Here is a 12,564-nt window from a genome sequence, read left to right on the forward strand (position 1 = left end):
TCAATTTAGTTCAATTCCACAAAATTAATTGAACTCTTGTGTTTTATTAAACTTGCAGGCCTCTTGAATGCTTTTCTTAAGGGCTTCTGTTTATTAAATCTTTTCATATTTTGCACACTAAAGGCCTCAAAGCTAGGATTTTCTCCAAGATTTTCTACTATGTTATTAGAAAATGTCTACATGTTATTATTATGGGGTGGTAATAACAATAACAGGGAATCTACTCTTGTCACAGACTTGCCCCTCATGTTATGAGAAAAAAAAACTACAAATGATTTTTAAATGTATTATTTTAAAATATTTTGGGCTATTTGTATTTAACTTTTGGGTTCAGGCATTATTTAGGGAGTTTTGTTTCCAAAGTAATTATTTTATTACTCATAAGTTAATATGTTTATTAACTCATATTGCTTATTTTTAAAAATCTGTGAGATAAGATTAGGATCAAATGCCTTTGTAGTTGTGATCATGGACCAATGGCTTATTCTTTCTGAAACTCTTGCACTTTCTGACATGTGGATGCCATAGCCACCTCATAGAACTTCCATGAGAAACAACTGAGGTAACATGTGAGGTGTTGCACATGGCTTTGCAAGTTAACAATAAATAGTTAATATTAGATGAAAAAAATCAGTCTCAGATAGAGGTGAGGGTTTGGGTTTCTCTGAGGGACAGCTGTGTACCCTGGAGGCAAGGATTTAAACACCTGGGGTCCTGGCCCCTACTAAATTAAAATTTTTATGTGAAAACTTCAGCGCAGAATGTCCATCCATCAAGAAAAAAAAATCCTAATTGCTTTATTAGCTGACATAGTTGCACAAAGGAGAATACCACATTGACTGCCCAAAGATTAAGCCCTGCACAGTTTCTGCCCACCACCATTCTTGGAAGGGCCCCTAATACAGCAGAGGGGCCAGTCCCAGCTCAGGCTCCCCCTGCACTTCTGACCCACCAGGCTCTTATTCTGAAGTACTGCAGCCACAAGACCAAAGTCAGAGGAGTCCAGAGGAGGATAGCACCACAGAGCCCTGTCCCCTTGTACCCACACCTGGCCACACTGGGGGCGGAGGAGGGGAAAGAGAGGGGGGAAAGCCTCCCTCCAGCTCTGAGTAAGTTGCCTGATCCCACAAGCTTTCAAGTCTTCCAGCTGAGACCCCAGCTATCAGGGAGCAGAGACTAGCCATTTCACTATACCCTGTCTGAATACCTGATCCATAGAAACCATAAAATAGTAATTATTGCTGTTTTAAGCTGTGGAGTTTGGGGATGGTTATGCAGCCATGGATAACTAATATAGGGACCCAAGCATTTCTTCATCCCAGTGCATCCTGAAATAGCCAATTTGTTCATGTTACTGTGATGGAATCCATAGCTATATGAAGTCCAACTCTTCTCCTAGGAAATCATCCACCACTAGCTATTTTGCTTACCATGCAAAAATTGGAATTTTGTTTAAAACTTTTTATTTTTCAATTACAGTTGACATTCAATATTATATTAGTTCCAGGTGTAGAGCATAGTGGTTAGACGTTTATATAATTTATGAAGTGATCCCCTAATTATTAACTCATATTGCTTATTACCCACCTGGCACCATACACAGGTATTACACTATTATCCTATCTTATATAATAAAAGGCTAATATGCAAATTGACTGAACAGCAGAATGACCTGTCTCTATGACGAGCACTGACCCCCAGGGGGCAGACACTCAACCCAGGAGCTGCCCCCTGGTGGTCAGTGCACTCCCACCTCCACAGCAGCTCTAAGGATGTCCGACTGATGGCTTAGGCCTGCTCCTGTGGGTAGCCAGCCTAAGCCATCAGTCGGACATCCCCCGAGGGCTCCCGAGGGTGCAGGCCAGGGTGAGGGACATAGGGGACTCCCCCGTTCCCAGTACACGAATTCCAAGCACCGGGCCTCTAGTTGACTATACTACCTATTCTGTATTTTACATCCAACAAAAATTGAAAAGTCTAAATGTTTGACTAATGCAAAGTTGGAGAGGTCTAGGGAAGGGAAGAGTTTTAATCAGAAAAACCCTGTGCCAGGAAATCTGTGACTCTGTGGCTTTTTTATGGATGGGGAGACGCTACTGAACCCATAATATTAAAGGGGGACACAGTAGGTAAAGGTCTTGCTCTTGCAAAACTAAACCACAAGGCTGACTCTCAGAAGAAGGCAGAGTGTCACCATGCCCAACTCAGCACTGTCTGACCTTCCTGGCCTGGGTGGGGCCAGCCGAGACCACGGCACCCCATGTAAGAACAGAGGCACCCACTTCCTAGCCTTCCTGCCACACACCCAGGGAGATCCGAGCTACACACTGTTTAGGAGGGTGAAGACTTTCTTTGTGAGATGTCCTCTTGTGTAGAGAGCACCTGGGAAGGCACATGGCATTTCTTTAATTATTGTCAGTTGAATCCAGTAGCGTTGGCAAAGCCACGTCCTAGAAACATGCTTTGCCAGAGGCAGGAGTGTTGTCAGCTTGACCTTCAGCCCAGGTGCCAGGGGGTGGGTTTTGTTATTTAAATCCAGCCAAGCACCAGGAATGAATATGACTTGGGCCCACCCAAGAATGCACATAATCTCCTTTGTCTTGACTTTTAGTAAAACTTCCTGTTTTTTGCTGTATAAAATAAACACGCTGTATTGGCTCTGGGTCCCTGTCCCTGTCAGAGGACAGTGGTCCCACCGGCCCCAGCTTTTTCCTTCTATCTCTGTGTCTCTTTCTTTCATTTTCTCAATCCCTAGCCATCCTACTCAGAAACCGGACCACTCTCTAGCAGCGCTGGATGCGGAAAAGAGAGAAATATTCACACTCTTGTCCTTTCTCTCTTCTTAGGACTGACCAAACTACATATTCAGCTAAGTTTTTTAATCTCCTTTCTTCTTCACGGCCTCCCCAACTCACACTTCCAAAAGCTAGTGAATCTGGAGGATCCCAGATGAGGCCAGTAGGAGCCCTCAGACACTAGCAATTGGGCAGAAAAAGATCACATAGCTGCTCAGAAGTAAAACTTTCCACATCTCAGAAAGTTATAGTGATTCTGGAAGGACTGGTCTGAGGTGAAGATGTTCTCCATAGCCTGTGGCAGAAACCTGTCACCGGTGACTCTCAGAACCTAATGGACTCTGGGAAAACTCCACAAGTGAAGGGAACCTTCACTTTTATAATACATTTATAATACATAAATTTATACATTTATAAACCTTCAGAATACATTTTCTTTAAGCCGTTATAATTGGTTTTTTTGTTTTGTTTTGTTATCCATACCCGAGGATATGTTTCCATTGATATGAGAGAGAGACATTGATTGGTTGCCTCCCGTACACACCCTGACCATGGATCAAACCTGCAACCTTTTGTTGTACGGAATGACACTCCAACCAACTGAGCCACCTGGCCAGGGCTGTTGTGTGTGTGTTTCTTGATACTTGCAATTGAAAGGGGGGGAGAGACCGACTCCATGTTCCCTTTGTTCCATGTCCTCCACCATGTGGAGTCAGGTTCCCGCCCTAGAACCTCTCCAAGAGCCCAACCTACACTTTTGAATTAGCCAATAGAAATGCAAGAGAAAAGTAAGCCGTGCCCTGCCCCCATGTGCAACCTGACCCCGACCAATCAGCGGAGGCCACACTACCTCACCCCTCCTACCTCTCCCAGGCCCCCTATAAATCAGCGCGCTTGGGGCCTGGGGCTCTCTCTCTGCCTCCTGCTGCTGCGTCGGCGAGTGTGGTGGACTGGGAGCTCAAGCTAGCTCGATTAAAGGCTCTTTGCTTTTGCATCGGACTCGGCTCCCTGGTGGTCTTTGGGGATCACGAAATCTGGGCATAACACAATACTTGTACAGTAGGTGACAGAGAACTGATTTCCTTGGCCCAGGTGGTATGAATAGAACAGGCTTAGTGGGTTTCCAACGTCCAGTAGGACTTGGTCTCCAAGGTCTACACTAGTGAATTCCAGACCTGCTGGGTGAACAACAGCCACAACAAAAATATCAGTGGAGCCCCTAGAGAACCAAGATGGTGGTGTAGGTAAAAGCCTTTACAGGCTGCCTCCAACAACCACATCAAAATTATAACTAAAATGCAGAACCACCACCATTCAGAACCACCTGAAAGTTGGCTGAATGGAAGTCCTACAATTAGAGAAGAAGAAAGCACATTGAGACTGGTAGGAGGGGCAGAGTGGCAGAACTGGCTGGCCCATCACCCACGTGTGCCATTTTTTTAATTGGGAGGGAGACTGTCTCTGCAGAGGCTGCCTGTGAGGAGCAAGGGGTCCCAGCCCCACACCAGACCCCCAGCGCAGGCTTTCAGAGCTGGAAAGAAAAGTCCCTGCAATTATGGGCTATAAAAACCAGCCTAGGAGAGAGAGGTAGGAAGATGGCTGCCGATGGGAAGGCAGACTGCAAGATAGTGTGTGAGTGAGAGAACAAAGGGAGAGTGTGTGGTCACACGGGGAGTGTTTGTTGGTGAGTTGAGGGACAGCTATCCTCCAGGGGACTGTGGGGGACTGCCGGATGGGGTTCCCCTGACCAGGCAGCCTCCACTGCTGCTGGCATCCCTCCCGGAGCTATCGGCTCTGACGTGGAGACCACGCCATCTTGAAGGGGAGAGAGGCTGTTATCGGAAGCCTGAAAATCCTGGGAATCTACAACTACGGCACCCAGTGAACAGCTGCAAACCCAAGAACACCGGTCCCTAAGTGGCGCAAGCATGCGGATTCGGAGGAGCTCTGCACCCTCCCTCATGTAAAGGTCAGATTTCGCCTGGGATAAGGTGAGGTCTGTGGTCTGGGCAGGAGGGAGAAACACGCACGTGGGAGCCTGAGGATCTGGGGAAGTCTCTGCCCAGAAAAGTCCACGGCAGTTGGGGCTGGCGTGATCTGCGAATGTGGAAAGGGATCCGCAGAGCTGCTAACAGAAGGGAACTCTAAAAAGCAACCCCTAGCTGAACTGGGCACAAAAGGACAGCCTAAAAATTTTAAAAGTGTGCCGGCTGCTTAGACCCAAGGGGAAAAAAGACTGCACAGACTTGCGCAACAGCGCTGGAGTTCACACACTTACTCTCTTTTTTTTCTCTCTTTTTTTTTCTCTCTAAATCCTTGCTTTTGATTACTGAGCCCAATAGATAGGATTACCCAACTGGGGACACTCTAAAAGATTGCAGGGGAAGGTTGTTTTTGTGGAACCTGGGGATCAGAGTGGGGAATAACGATCAGAGAACCAGCTCTGGGGCAGCCCATTCCCCCAAACTGGTATTAAGTGCCACAGGGAAAACAGAATGTAAACTCTAGCTAGAGAGGACCTATAGACCTGGAGGTCAAACCAGAAACACTGTCACCCAGGGGTTGAATCACAAATTGACTCTTGTGTAAACACAAATAAAGGAGTATAAGAAGTAAAGACGTACTACCTGCTTGAAAAATAGGACTATGGCCTACAACACTGAGAAGCAGTGGAACGCAAGGAACTTCAATACTGTCCTGACTAGGAAACAGGTGTGCAAAACAGAACAGTAGAGGAAGTGAAAGACCTTCACTACAGCACTTTTCTTTTTCATCTTTTACTTAAGAAAATAATTTTTTTTCTTTTTTCCTCACTTGATTTTACCTTTTTAATTATTACATTTTCCATCAGTATTATTACTACTACTATTTTACCTTTTTTTTTTTTTAGAAAGTGTCATTTTATTTTACTTTGGGATTAGTGTTCTACATCCTATTTTCATCTTTCCTTTAGCATCATTTCACTCTATCTCAACTTTACCTTTATGCCAACACTCTCTTCCTCACTTTTCCCCTATTGTTGTCCTGTTTCTATTACCCTATTCCTGCTTTAGATTTTCCCTATTCCTTCCTTTTACCCCCTCCTAAAATTTCACCCTACTTATATATCTAATTTCCAATCCCCTGCTCCAAGTCCATACACACCTCTCTCTTCACTTTCTTCACTATCCAAATTTTTTTTCTCTGTCCTTTTGTTGTTGTTTGCTTGATTGTTAATTATATCGATTTTTTTTACGCTTGTGTGTGAGATTGTTTCGTTTTTTCTTTTTGTTTTTTTTTTTGTTGGGTTTTTGCTTGTTTTCCTTCACCTTGCTTGATATTAGTTGTTGTTTGTAGTTTGCATTCATCTCTATGTATTTGTTGCTGGCATTTGTTGGGATTAGTGGCTGTTCTATTGGAGTTTTCTCCACATATAGTTTTTTCCCCACTTCTTTCTTATTCTTTCTTTTCTCTCTTACTTTTTTCCTTTCCCCAATTTCATTTTTGCACTCCTTTTTTTGTCTCTTCTTTCTTTCTTATCCTCTAATTTGCTTTTTTCTGGTGGTCACCTTTATTTGGGGTTATTAGTATCGTGAATACATTTGTGTTCAGTGCCTTGTGCGTTGTGCCTTGTTGTGTTGTATTTTGTGCCTTTAAATCAACGCAGGAGAGAGAGAACTACATAACCAGACACCTGGAGAAGAGAGATCATGGGAAGACAAAGAAACAGCCCACATATTCAAGAAAAGCAGGCATCACCAGAAAAGGAAGTAAACGAAATGGAGGCAAGCAACCTGTCAGATAAAGAATTCAGAGAAATGGTCATAAGGTGGATGAAAAGAATGGAAGACAAATTCAACAATATGTGTAAGAACCAAGAAGAAATGAAGAAGAACCAAGAAGAAATGAAAAATGACATCACTGCTATAAAGAACTCAATAGAAAGCATCAACAGTAGACTAGAAGAAGCAGAGGACCGCATCAGTGAACTAGAAGACAAGGTAGAAAAAAATACCCAAGTAGAGCAGCTTCTAGAAAAAAAAATTAAAAAGCAGGAGGAGAGCCTAAGGAAACTCTGGGAAAACACGAAATGAAACAAAATCCTCATAATAGGGTTTCCAGAAGGACAGGAAACTGAGAAAGGAATAAAAAACCTGTTTGAAGGTGGGTTGCTGGGGAGAAACCAAGATGGCGGCATAGGTAAGCACCTAAACTGCTGCCTCACGCAACAATTTCAAAACTATAACTGAAAGACAGAACGGATACCATCTAGAACCACAGGAAAGCTGGCTGAGTGGAAATTCTACAACTAGAAGGAAAGAGAAAAGCTCACAGAGAATTGGAGGTACGGCAAAGGGTCTTTGTGCACGCAGAGAGGAAGGGCGGCTGAGAGCCTGGCTGACTTTCTCTGGCGGAAGGGGGAAGGAAGCCCCCGACTGCACTGAACCCCAGTTCAGACTGCACTGAACCCCAGTTCCGGGCAAAACCCTGTGGACCCAGGCTCATACAGAAGGAGTCTGGACTGTCAGCTAGAGAGAAAGGCACCCAGAGACTCGGAGACCCGGGGGAGACCTGGGGGAGCCCCGGCGGGCAGGGGTCGGAGGCGGGCGCGCCAGTGTGCACAAAGGCTGCGGAGGTTGCCACAGGCTTTCCCTAGCAGAAGGGAGTCGAAAGCTCCTGACTGCACTGAACCCCAGTTCTGACTGCACTGAACCCCAGTTCCAGGCGAGCCCCAGGGGACCCACGCTCTTACGGGGGGAGGATCTGGACTCTTGGGCGGAGGCTCGGGAGCCGGGGAAGGCAGAGGTCTGGAGGCGCGCGCGCGCAAGGGCAAGGCTGACGGGAAGCTAAGACTGTCTGCTCCGCCCTGAGACTCCACCCCATCCAAGCTGAGCACAGAGGCTTTTGCAATTTGGTAAGTCTAATCCTATAACACTGTTTGCAGGACCGAACTTCTCCCAGCATAGACACAGCTGATCCTCACAGTCAACTGGCCTGGAGATCAATTCCTCCCAGTGATACCAACAACAATCAAGACTTAACTACAACAAGGCTGTACACACAGTCCACAAAGGGGTGCACCAAGAATATCCACCTCAGGTTAACTGGGGAGGCCGACCCACTGGGCCATATAGGAAAACTAGCACACAAACCTACCCTACCAACTCAGGGAAGCAATGAAAATGTGGCAAAAAAGAAACAAAAGAAATGGAGGAAAACAAACGACTGGATATAGAATTCGAAACCACGGTTATAAGGCTTTTCAAGAATATCCTAGAAAAGGCCGATAAATATAACAAGACCCTTGAAGATATGAAAAAGGACCAACTAGAAATTAAACATACACTGACTGAAATAAAAAATATTATACAGAGACCCAACAACAGACTAGAGGAACACAAGAATCAAGTCAAAGAATTGAAATACAAAGAAGCAAAAAACACTCAACCGGAAAAGCAAAAAGAAAAAAAAAATCCAAAAAGTTGAAGATAGTGTAAGAAGACTCTGGGACAACTTCAAGCGTACCAACATCAGAATTATGGGAGTGCCAGAAGAAGAGAGAGAGCAAGATACTGAAAACCTATTTGAAGAAATAATGACCGAAAACTTCCCCCACCTGGTGAAAGAAATAGACTTACAAGTCCAGGAAGCGCACAGAACCCTAAACAAGAGGAATCCAAAGAGGACCACACCAAGATACATCATAATTAAAATGCCTAGGGCAAAAGACAAAGAGAGAATATTAAAAGCAGCAAGAGAAAAACAGTTAATTACCTACAAGGGAGCACCCATTCGATTGTCAGCTGATTTCTCAACAGAAACTATGCAGGCCAGACGGGAGTGGCAAGAAATATTCAAAGTGATGAAAAGCAAGAACCTACAACCAAGATTACTCTATCCAGCAAAGTTATCATTCAGAATGGAAGGTCAGATAAAGAGCTTCACAGATAAGAAAAAGCTAAAGGAGTTCATCACCACCAAACCAGTATTATATGAAATGCTGAAAGGTATTCTTTAAGAAGAGGAAGAAGAAAAAAGTAAAGATAAAAATTATGAACAACAAATACATATCTATCAACAAGTGAACCTAAAAATCTGAGGAACAAAATAAACTGGTGAATATAATAGAATTAGGGGCATAGAAAGGGAGTGGACTGATAATTCTCAGGGGGGTGCAGGAAGAGACTGGACAAAAATCGTACACCTATGGATGAGGACAGTGAGGGGAGGGTTAAGGGCAGAGGGTGGGGTGGGAACCGGGTGGAGGGGAGCAATGGGAAGAAAAAAAGGAGAAACAATTGTAATAATCTGAACAATAAAGATTTATTAAATTAAAAAAAAGCCCCAATCAAAAGACATAGGGTAATTGATTGGTAAGAAAATATGACCCATATATCTGCTGCCTACAGGAAACCCACCTCAGAAAAAAAGACGCACACAGACTGATTGTGAAGGGATGGAGAAAGGTTTTTCAGGTGAATGTAAATGAACAAAAAAGTTGGGGTAGCAATACTTATATCTGACAAATTAGATCTCAAAGTGAAGGACATAAAAAGAGATAAGGAAGGCCACTTCATACTACTAAAGGGAGCAATCCAACAAGAAGAAATAACTCTGGTAAACATATAAGCACCCAATACAGGAGCACCCAAATACATAAAAAAACTCCTGGAGGATATCAAGGGAGACATTGACAGCAATACAATCATAGTAGGGGACTTTAATACCCCACTATCACCATTGGACAAATCCTCAAAACAAAAAATCAGCAAAGAAACGTCAATCCTAAATGACTCATTAGAACAGATGGAATTAATTGACATATTCAGAACTTTTCACCCCAAAGACACAGAATATACATTCTTCTCAAGTGCACATGGGTAATTTTAAAAGATAGACCATATATTGGGTCACAGGCAAAGTCTCTTCAAATTCAAGAAGACAGAAATCATATAAGCATCTTCTCAGATCACAATGGCATAAAACTGGAAATCAACTACAATAGAAACAATCCAAAAAAAATCAAACACATGGAGACTAAATAGCATGCTATTAAACAATGACTGGGTACCCAGAGAGATCAAAGAAGAAATAAAAAACATCATGGCAACAAATGACAAAACACAACATTCCAAAATCTATGGCACACAGCAAAAGCAGTCTCGAGAGGGAAGTTCATAGCTCTACAAGTCTACTGCAAAAAAACAAGAAACAATGGTAATAAATTACCTAATCCTACAACTCAAAGAGTTAGAAAGAGAGTAACAAGAAAAGTCCAGTATAAGCAGAAGGAAGGAAATAATAAAGATCAGAGTGGAGATAAATAACATAGCGACCCCCAAAAAAAAATACAAAAGATCAACAAAACCAAGAGCTGGTACTTTGAAAGGATAAACAAGATTGATGAACCTCTAGCCAGGCTCACCAAGAAGCAAAGAGAGAGGACCCAAATAAACAAAATCAGAAATGAAAGAGGAGAAATAACAACAGACCCCACAGAAATACAAAGGATTGTTAAAAAATACTATGAACAACTCTATTCCAACAAACTGGACAACCTGGAGGAAATGGACATATTCCTAGAAAAATACAACCTTCCAAAACTCAATCAGGAAGAATCTAAACATCTCAATAGGCCAATAACTATGGAAGAAATTGAAGCAGTTATCAAAAAGCTTCCGGCAAACAAAAGCCCAAGGCCAGACGGCTTCACAGGGGAGTTTTACCAAACATTCGAGGAAGGACTAAAACCTATCTCAGACTATTCCAAAAAATTCAAGAGGAAGGAACACTTCCAAGTCCTTCTATGAAGCCAGCATCACCCTAATATCAAAACCAGATAAAGACAACACAATGAAAGAGAATTACAGGCCAATATCCCTCATGAATATAGATGCCAAAATAATCAACAAAGCCCTAGTTGGTTTGGCTCAGTGTATAGAGCGTCGGTCTGCGGACTGAAGGGTCCCAGGTTCGGTCCCGGTCAAGGGCATGTACCTTTGTTGTGGGCACATCTCCAGTAGGGGGCGTGCAGGAGTCAGCTGATCGATGTTTCTGACTATCCCTCTCTCTTCTTCTCTGTAAAAAATAAATAAAATATATATAAAAATAAATCCTCAACAAAATTCTAGCAAATTGGATCCAGCAGTACATCAGAAAGATCATACACCATGACCAAGTAGGATTTATCCCAGGGATGCAAGGATGGTACAATATCCGCAAATCAATAAACGTGACACATCACATAAACAAACTGAGAGATAAAAACCACACAGTCATATCAATTGATGCAGAAAAAGCATTTGACAAAATCCAACACCGATTTTTGATAAAAACTCTCAGCAAGGTGGGAATAGAAGGATCATACCTCAACATAATAAAAGCCATATATGACAAACCCACAGCCAACATCATACTCAATGGGCAAAAACCAAAACCATTTCCCCCAAGAACAGGAAAATACAGAGATGCCCACTCTCACCACTCCTGTTTGACATAGTACTGGAAGTATTAGCCATTGCGATTAGACAAAAAGAAGAAATGAAAGGCATCCAAATTGGAAAAGAAGAAGTAAAACTGTCCTTATTTGCAGATGACATGATATTGTACATAAAAAATCCTAAAGACTCCATCAAAAAACTATTAGACTTAATAAATGAATTCGGCAATGTAGCAGGATACAAAATTAACACCAAGAAATCTATGGCATTTCTATACACCAATAGTGAACTTACAGAAAGAGAGACTAAAAAAACAATCCCATTTACCATTGCACCAAAAAAAAAAAAAAAATAAGTTACCTAGGAATAAACTTAACTAAGGAGGTAAAAGACCTACATGCGGAAAACTATAGGACACTGAAAAAAGAGATAGAGGAAGACGAAAACAGATGGAAGAACATACCGTGTTCGTGGATTGGTAGAATCAACATCACTAAAATGTCCATACTAGCCAAAGCAATCTATAGATTCAATGCAGTACCCATTAAAATACCAATGGCATATTTCACAGACCTAGAAAGAACTCTCCAAAAATTCATCTGGAATAAAAAAAAAGACCCCGAATAGCCACAGCAATCCTGAGAAAGAAGAACAAAGTAGGTGGGATCTCAATACCAGATTCAAGCTGTATTATAAAGCCACTGTTCTCAAAACATCCTGGTACTGGCACAAGAACAGACATATAGACCAATGGAATAGAATAGAGAACCCAGACATCGACCCAAACCACTATGCTCATTTAATATTTGACAAAGGAGGCATGAACATACAATGGAGTCAAGACAGTCTCTTCAATAAATGGTGTTGGGAAAATTGGACAGATACATACAAAAAATGAAACTAGACCACCAACTTACACCATACACAAAAATAAACTCAAAATGGATAAAGGACTTAAACATAAGACAGGAAACCATAAAAATACTAGAGGAATCCACAGGCAGAGAAATCTCAGACATATGCCGAAGCAATTTCTTCACCGATATCACTCCTAGGGCAATGGAAACTAAAGAGAAAATAAACAAATGGGACTACATCAAAATAAAAAGCTTTTACACAGCAAAAGAAACCATCAACAAAACAACAAGAAAGCGCACTGTATGTTAGAACATATTTGTAAATGTTATCACTGACAAAGGTTTAATCTCCAACATTTATAGGAAACTCATACAACTTAATAAAAGGAAGATAAATGATCCAATAAAAAAATGGGCAACGAACCTAAATAGATACTTTTCGAAAGAAGACAGAAGGAAGGCCAAGAGACATATGAAAACATGCTCAAAGCC

The sequence above is a fragment of the Plecotus auritus genome (genome assembly GCF_963455305.1).
Source record: "Plecotus auritus genome assembly, chromosome: 12".
Lineage (NCBI taxonomy): Eukaryota > Metazoa > Chordata > Mammalia > Chiroptera > Vespertilionidae > Plecotus > Plecotus auritus.